The 7,095-nt window shown below is 38.0% G+C and overlaps 1 long non-coding RNA gene across 1 annotated transcript; it reads right to left on the reverse strand.

Annotated features, from left to right (window-relative positions):
• Positions 1-283: 283 nt before the first annotated feature.
• LOC131541494 (uncharacterized) lies at positions 284-5,488 on the reverse strand. The gene is made up of 4 exons (XR_009271523.1): positions 5,292-5,488; positions 2,992-3,028; positions 686-784; positions 284-547 (listed from the first exon to the last, which is right to left on the reverse strand). It is a non-coding gene; the product is annotated as an uncharacterized LOC131541494 (long non-coding RNA).
• Positions 5,489-7,095: the final 1,607 nt, after the last annotated feature.

The raw sequence follows: 7,095 nt of genomic DNA on the forward strand, positions 1-7,095 counted from the left end.
AAAGAACGAGGAAGACTGACAGATCTTAGGCCGTCTCACTCCGTTGAGCTCTGGACAAATGCAAAGTTTGAAATGAGAAGTATACTGCTGTGAATGCAAGAACAAAAGCAATGAAATGTTCAGATGAGTGCTAAGCAAGAGTTCACTCATGAGAAGACACAAAACAGTGCCGCAGAGCTTTTACACCCACGCCAGAGGAGTGTCTGAGCCTACCATTTCAAAAGAGAAGAATGAATATGATGTGAAAGACAAAAAGATCCACAACTGAGGGATTTTACTGTGTGTGCCATCTTATGTAACTACAGCGGATGAAAGATAATAATGATGTCTGTCGAGTGTGTTTGAATAAACCACTGAATTGTAGAGTAACTGTCCATGGTGCTGAATTCAGAAGCACTATCCACTAACCATGAAGACACAGCTGCATCTAAAATAGTAGCTTTGAACTTGACTTGTTAGGCCTTCAACTTCTCAGTTCAATATATTTATTTGCTCTGTAGTTTCTTTCTTGTAAGTTATCTCTTTTATTTCCCATTGTTCGAATTTCCTGCAAAGAAGAAACACTGGTATGATAAAAACTACCAAACACCCTGTACCTGATGGTGCTGGGATCAGACTAACAAAACATACAAGAAAAAGTGAATATCCAAAGAGCGATTAATAGGGCATGTCCTTGTCCACTCACCCTTGAGTTCATCTTTGATGTCAGTCTGAATGAGATCTAAGGTTTAAAAATCTGCTTCCATCTTCTGCACCCTGCACTATTTCACACATGCTACACCACCTGAAGAGAACATGTTCAAAGGGAGCTGCTTATTTGTCTCTTTTCTTGATTGATAGATTTTTCAGTAATAAAGTTTTGAAAAGGTTTTGTTTGGAAGGTGTTTTTGTTTTTTTGTAAACTTAAAAGACAGACATTTATGTCTACAGTGAAAATGTGAGATTTAAAAAAATATATATATTTTATGGCCTTTTTGCTTTTATTTTAGGACAGCACAAGGGTAAAAGGGAAACACTGGGAGAGGAGAGGACTGTGAAATTTTGAAAGAAAATGCAAAATTTTTAGAGCTACGACGGATAAAGAAGGCAGGGACATTTCAAGTTGATCAGCCATCAGAAGTCGCTGCATATATCACATATGCATTGTAAAGAGAGAGGAGAGAGAGAGAGAGAGAGAACAAAACTGCACTCCTCATGTGATTATTCAATTCAGATAATGGTATAATTACAGCATCTACCAGAAGTGACTAACCAGTTAACTTTAATCCATGACCTCTTCGCAGAGGTCTATCTATCGCAATGATGACTAAGAGTGCTCAAAATGCTCCACAATGACAATAGTTGACCTTAAAGTAACTGGTTACTGACATTATATTTTTATGAAGATGCCCTTTATACATTGTTAACAGCATAAATAAATACATCTTACATAAAGTTGTAAATAAAACTGATTATTGGAGTATGTTTAATTCAATGTGTTAGAGTTTCTTTGTAATTGTGAAATTTACTAGCAATTTCTCAGTTAAAATTGCATGAAATGCATACATTTTTTGCATTCTTGTAGGTTTTGTTTTGGCCCGTACACAACAAAAAAAAAAATCTTTATATGTTTCTGTATATGTTCAGACTATAAAATAGTTGTTCCTTTATGGCAATGCACCTCTGTTGGTAGCAGATGTTTACGGGTTAAATTGGCGCCGTCAATAGTGTCGTGAGACTGCAAGAATCACGTATAAAAGCACAACAGTCTGCCTTTTCAGTAGCTTAAGGTCTCGAACACACACAGTCACACACACAAGCACACACACAGATACTATAAGAGAAGGATTAATTAAAATGGTTAATCAACTATAAGCTTGAAATGAAGAGCCTGTGGACTCCAGATCAGGAGGCTGTGTGTAAAACATATCGGCATGAATATGTGTTCTGAGGCAATTCAGGCTAGCAAACTCATCCTTGCGAAACAGCCTCAATCTTCTGCTTTTTAGAGCGTCTAGGCTATTTTATCCACCAATTAGTGTCAGCAGCCCAACCCTCTACCAAGTGGACTGTGGAAATATACCTTGGAAAAAGGAACACAGATGAAAATAAATGTCCTTTCTATCAAAAGCCGTAAGCTTTCAGAGCCTAAGGGTTTGGGAAAGAGAATGGCGATGTCTATGTATATACATACGCAGAGATTAATGATTGATATAGAACAGATTCCTCTCAGTGAACCACGAAGAGATGGCCAGACACTCAGGGCCTTTTAATAGGTGCCATGCATGACTGAGTCCCTCTTACTCACACCAAAACTAATGTAGCAAGACTAAAGGTATGGACACTACTCCCAGTGTGCTTGTCTGGTCTTGTGATGCGTATTGGTCAGATTTAAGGTCTTATTTTATCACAGTTAGGCAGCTAATGAAGCAATCCTAAAGATGGCACTGGCTGCAGAGATTTATCGCAGTGACATCGGCTGTTTGTTAAAATGAAATGAAGTTTCGGTTAAATTTATACTCTTGAAGAGTTTGTAAAGTTAAACATTTTCACTTTCACTTAGGCTCAAAATCAACTTCCATATTTAACTTGTGCTAGGTCAAAAAGCAACAAACCTCAGGGTGGTTTCTAGTTGTGGATTCTGCACACCTCCAGCAAATGGAAAACAGTTTCCAAGAGAATATACTTTCAAATAATTCACCGTAACAAAATGCCCAAGCAGGCTGTTTACTGCCAAGCTCTGGTTCTCAGTAAAGGTAGAGCTCTGAATGAGTTCATGACTTGAGTAAATATTATCCAAAAGTAATCATTTGCTATTTTATGCGTATAAAGTCCCAGATTCATTGTTCAGTTGGAGACTTAGCTAAAAGCACTGATGGTTGCCTTTTTTGTGGATTTATAATTTTTTGGACTTACACTTAATAACACTTAAAACAAAATCCAGATGAAAAAAGACTGCGGTTTAAAGGGATTGTTCAGAAGAAAATTTAAATCTTGTCACTTTTTACTCACCCTGGTGTTGTTCCAAACCTGCATGAATTTCTTTGTTCTGAAGAAAGAAAAAAAAAAAAAGAAGACATTTTGAAGAATGTTGGGAACCAAACAGTTTTGGTTACCACTGACTTCCACTGCATGGACAAAAAACACTGGGACAGACATTTCTCAAAATATATTTTATACAAATTCGCAGCTTTATGATATCTAACACTCCAGTTCTACCTACAGAATCACTACTTGATACAATTCTAAAAATCAACCCACTCTCCAAAAATAATGTCGGTTTGATATACTCTCTGATTTCTTCACAAAATTTTATATCCTTAACAAAATCAAAGCAACAATGGGAAAGTGAACCCAATTTGCTTTTCTCAGAGGAAACATGGCAGGATATTATAAATAAGATTCATTCAACTTCAATTTGTCTACGACATACAAACTCTTTGTGTGACAGGTGTAGAGTTGAGATAGCTCAACATCATACACACGTTTCGGTCATGTTCTAAACTTGTTAATTTTTGGCAATTAATATTTAATTTTCTTTCTGAAGTCCTGTATTTATCTATTGATCCTTCACCTATTCTTGCAATATTTGGTTTAACGACAGAACTCTGTTTAGATAATAATACAAAAAACATGATTTCTTTTTCAACTTTAATAGCTAGACGTCTTATATTGCGTAAGTGGAAGGACAAATCTCCACCTACTTTTAGTCAATGGATTAGGGATCTTATGTACCACCTTGCATTAGAGAAGATTCGATACTCCGTTAAAGGCTGCAGTTAAACTTTTTCATTTGGCAGCCAGTGCTGACATACATAGAGCAAATGGATCCAAATTTAATATTTTCTGCTTAATTTTGATGTTATTTTTTCTCTTTTCTTTCCCTCCCTTTTTTTCTTTTTCTATTCTGGTTCATTGTACATATATGATATTTTCTTTTCAGAAAATTGGAACATACTCTCTCTCAGTATGGCCATGGGTGTGCACGTTGAGCCAAAGAGCAGTCTTTTTGAATTTTGCTGATCATTGTTCATAAAATGCTCAGAAATCAGTGAACTTCACAACATGTGGCTAGGGTTGTGTGTTGTTTGAATTTTATCCATTCTAATTCTGATTCTGCTTATTGATTTCAATTCTTATCGATTCCCATTTTAGATTCCAAAGTTGTAAAAAAGCGAAGTAAAACATTTTGACCTGTGTGATCATTTAACCTACTTATTGATAATTTGTTTGCAAAAAATATATGTATTCATGTGCAGTGTTTTGACAATAAAATAACGTTCAGATTTATATACTTCAGGGCTTTTCACACTTGAAATTGTTAACCCTGGGTCATCCTAAACCCTGGATAAGCGGAATCCTGGGTTATCTGTAATCACGTTTCACACTGTTCATACTATGCCTGGGGTTAACTGTTAACCCTGGGTATTCATTAACAGACGGTTCACACGGTACATTCCTAAACCCCGGTTAACGTTCTTATTTGCATATTTGCGGTGTCCCTGTCTCTGACTGGACAAACAGCACAGCAGGCAACCTGTTTACACGGCTTTTCCCGCGTCTTGCCAGTTATTAAAAACGTCGCCGCTTATGTATTTAGATAAGTGAAGATTGAGGAGCAGCTGATCAGCTGTACAGGCAGGGATAGCCATTTTTAAATAAATTTAGTAGCAGAGCTACTGCAAGCGTTTAGTGCTGGAAATCCATTTATCCTTTGCTGAAACTTCTGCGTCTTCATGAAGAGCGCGGGTCATGGTTGATTAGCAACGGCAGACACCATGGGAGCGCGAGCTACAGAGCACTTTGGAAAGAAGGAGAAAGCTGCGCGCTTAGCGTTTTAAACCCGTTTTTAGGCGCGACATGTGAACGGCCTCATGACGCACAAAGGCAAGAAGACATAGACAAAAGTACAAAAGAAAGAAAACAAGGAGCAAAGTATGTGAATATTATCTTCTCACCGGCTGCAGTTTACACGACGCGCGTTTCCTGTTACTGACGTGACATGAGCCTCGCTGCTCAATTTCTGATTGGCTGTCTGTTGCCAAGCATCCAGCAGCAACAAGCAAACACCGCTCCGTTTCACACTGAACAAACTTAGCACCGCAATGCGGGGTTAACACCACAGATGCGGTGCTAACCCTGCTCCGGAGCAGGGTTTCATAACCCCTGGTAAAATGCGGTGCTAACACTGCTTTCAAATGACAGGTGTGAAACGTGTCTTTACCCGGGGTTAAAAGCGGTGTTTAGAACGACGATAACCCGGGGTTAAGCGCAGTGTGAGCCCTTTCCTTGACCAGTTAGCAGCAATTTACCAGTAGGCCTGAGTAGTAACAAAGTCTCTTTTAAGAGAAGTCATGTCACTCGGCGGCCATCTTTGAAACGCCTCTCCGGCATCCAAGTGCAGCTCCCATCTATTTGAATGGGGAAACATCAAATTCTCCAAAACTGTTCACTAGGCTTACAATTAAATTTCATATTTGAAATCACCAACGAAATCTGACGACAACTGTATAATAAATGTTGTTTCTTTTGCTCAAATAGCGTTATAAAAAGCTTATTTTTCAGGCTAGATCAGCCAGTGCGTACGTCTCAAAACGCTGACTGTTTCTATAGCAACCGGGACTTCTAACGGCAGCTGCAGTGACGCGCTGACTTTACCGATTAGTGATTGGCTCTTTCATTCAGAAGGCGGGGCTTCCTGTGATTGAGCGGCCATATTGAGCGTTGCATTTTTCCCCATTCAAAACTATACAAGTGACATGTCTTGGGTATTCTATAGGGCGAATTCCAAACAGAAGTGAGCATCCCTATGCCCTACTCCCTTCGAAGGGCAGAGCCCTTGAAGTGTGTTCTTTGAAGGGTGTAGGGCATTACTGTCTCATATAAGCGTTTGGAACTCGCTTGGTGAAGGGAACGACGGACAAAATGTTACCTTGACAACGCAGCGCTCCAACAATTGTTGCAAATAAATATTTCTTATTATTATTATTTTATTCAAATATTGTCTAACTGTGTCTTATTTACTATTAAACTTTTTCAAACTAAACTTGCTAACAATACAGTCTTAAATCATATTTTTATCACTGACGAAAATATTTTGTTTTACATAAAAATAAAGAAAAAATTTATTAGCTTATTATACTTACGTTTGTATGTAAAGTCAAAATAAACCCCAACTTTGCTTTAAAATGCATCGCAAGATCTCCTAAATGAAGATCACATGATCACAAACGGAAATCACTTCCGTGAAGTGACCATCGCATGTTCCCTTCGCTAACGGACTTCTGGAAGGGCCCTTCGTGAAGGGAATCAGTTGCTCACTTTCGTTTGGAACGTCCCTACAAATGGCGTCCCCTTCCCGAAGTGCCCTTCAAGGGCGCAAAAAAGCCGTTTGGAATTCGCCCATAGTCTTTGGTAGTAAGGTTTTTAGCAGCCATTTTTGACGGATATATTAGCCTACCATTTGTATTACCATAGTTTAACTACAAAAATTTAACTATAGTTACTATAATGAAACTGTTAAATTTGTGGGTACTAGTTTTACTACAAATAGCATAATTATGGTTACTATAGTGAGAGAATAGTAAATTTGTGGATACTGTGATTTGACTGCAAATTCCATAGTTAAACTAGTTACTATAGTAAAAACATTTAATGACTTTAATGAGTTAGCACATACACATGCAAGTTCACACAGAATAAAAACTATAGCCTACATTTTCTTTATCATGTAGATCAAGGTGTAGGTAATTTATACTTACCGTATGCCGATCATTTATCTTCTGTGATCTTTGATCGTAGTGCTCGGCCTACGTAAGGCATCACATACAATTGTCTCTTTAAAATCAATGGGGTGAACACAGATGATCACTCCACACTATAAATATGTGCCTTTTTTTTTTGTCTTTTATTAGCCTATCTTATTTGCCGTTTTAGAGCGCTTTTAGCTGTGCAGTAGCGCAGACGTATACATAGTGTTGCCAGATTTGTATATAAAAAAAATCTGCAAATATCCATTCAAAGCTAGGCGGAAAACTGCAGGTTTAGAAATAACGTAAGACTTGACAACACTGGAAGTGTCATGGCAGATCGCGGGCCGGATTTTTGCCGAAAAAA

Source organism: Onychostoma macrolepis, chromosome 05 (genome assembly GCF_012432095.1).
Source record: "Onychostoma macrolepis isolate SWU-2019 chromosome 05, ASM1243209v1, whole genome shotgun sequence".
Taxonomy (NCBI): Eukaryota; Metazoa; Chordata; class Actinopteri; order Cypriniformes; family Cyprinidae; genus Onychostoma; species Onychostoma macrolepis.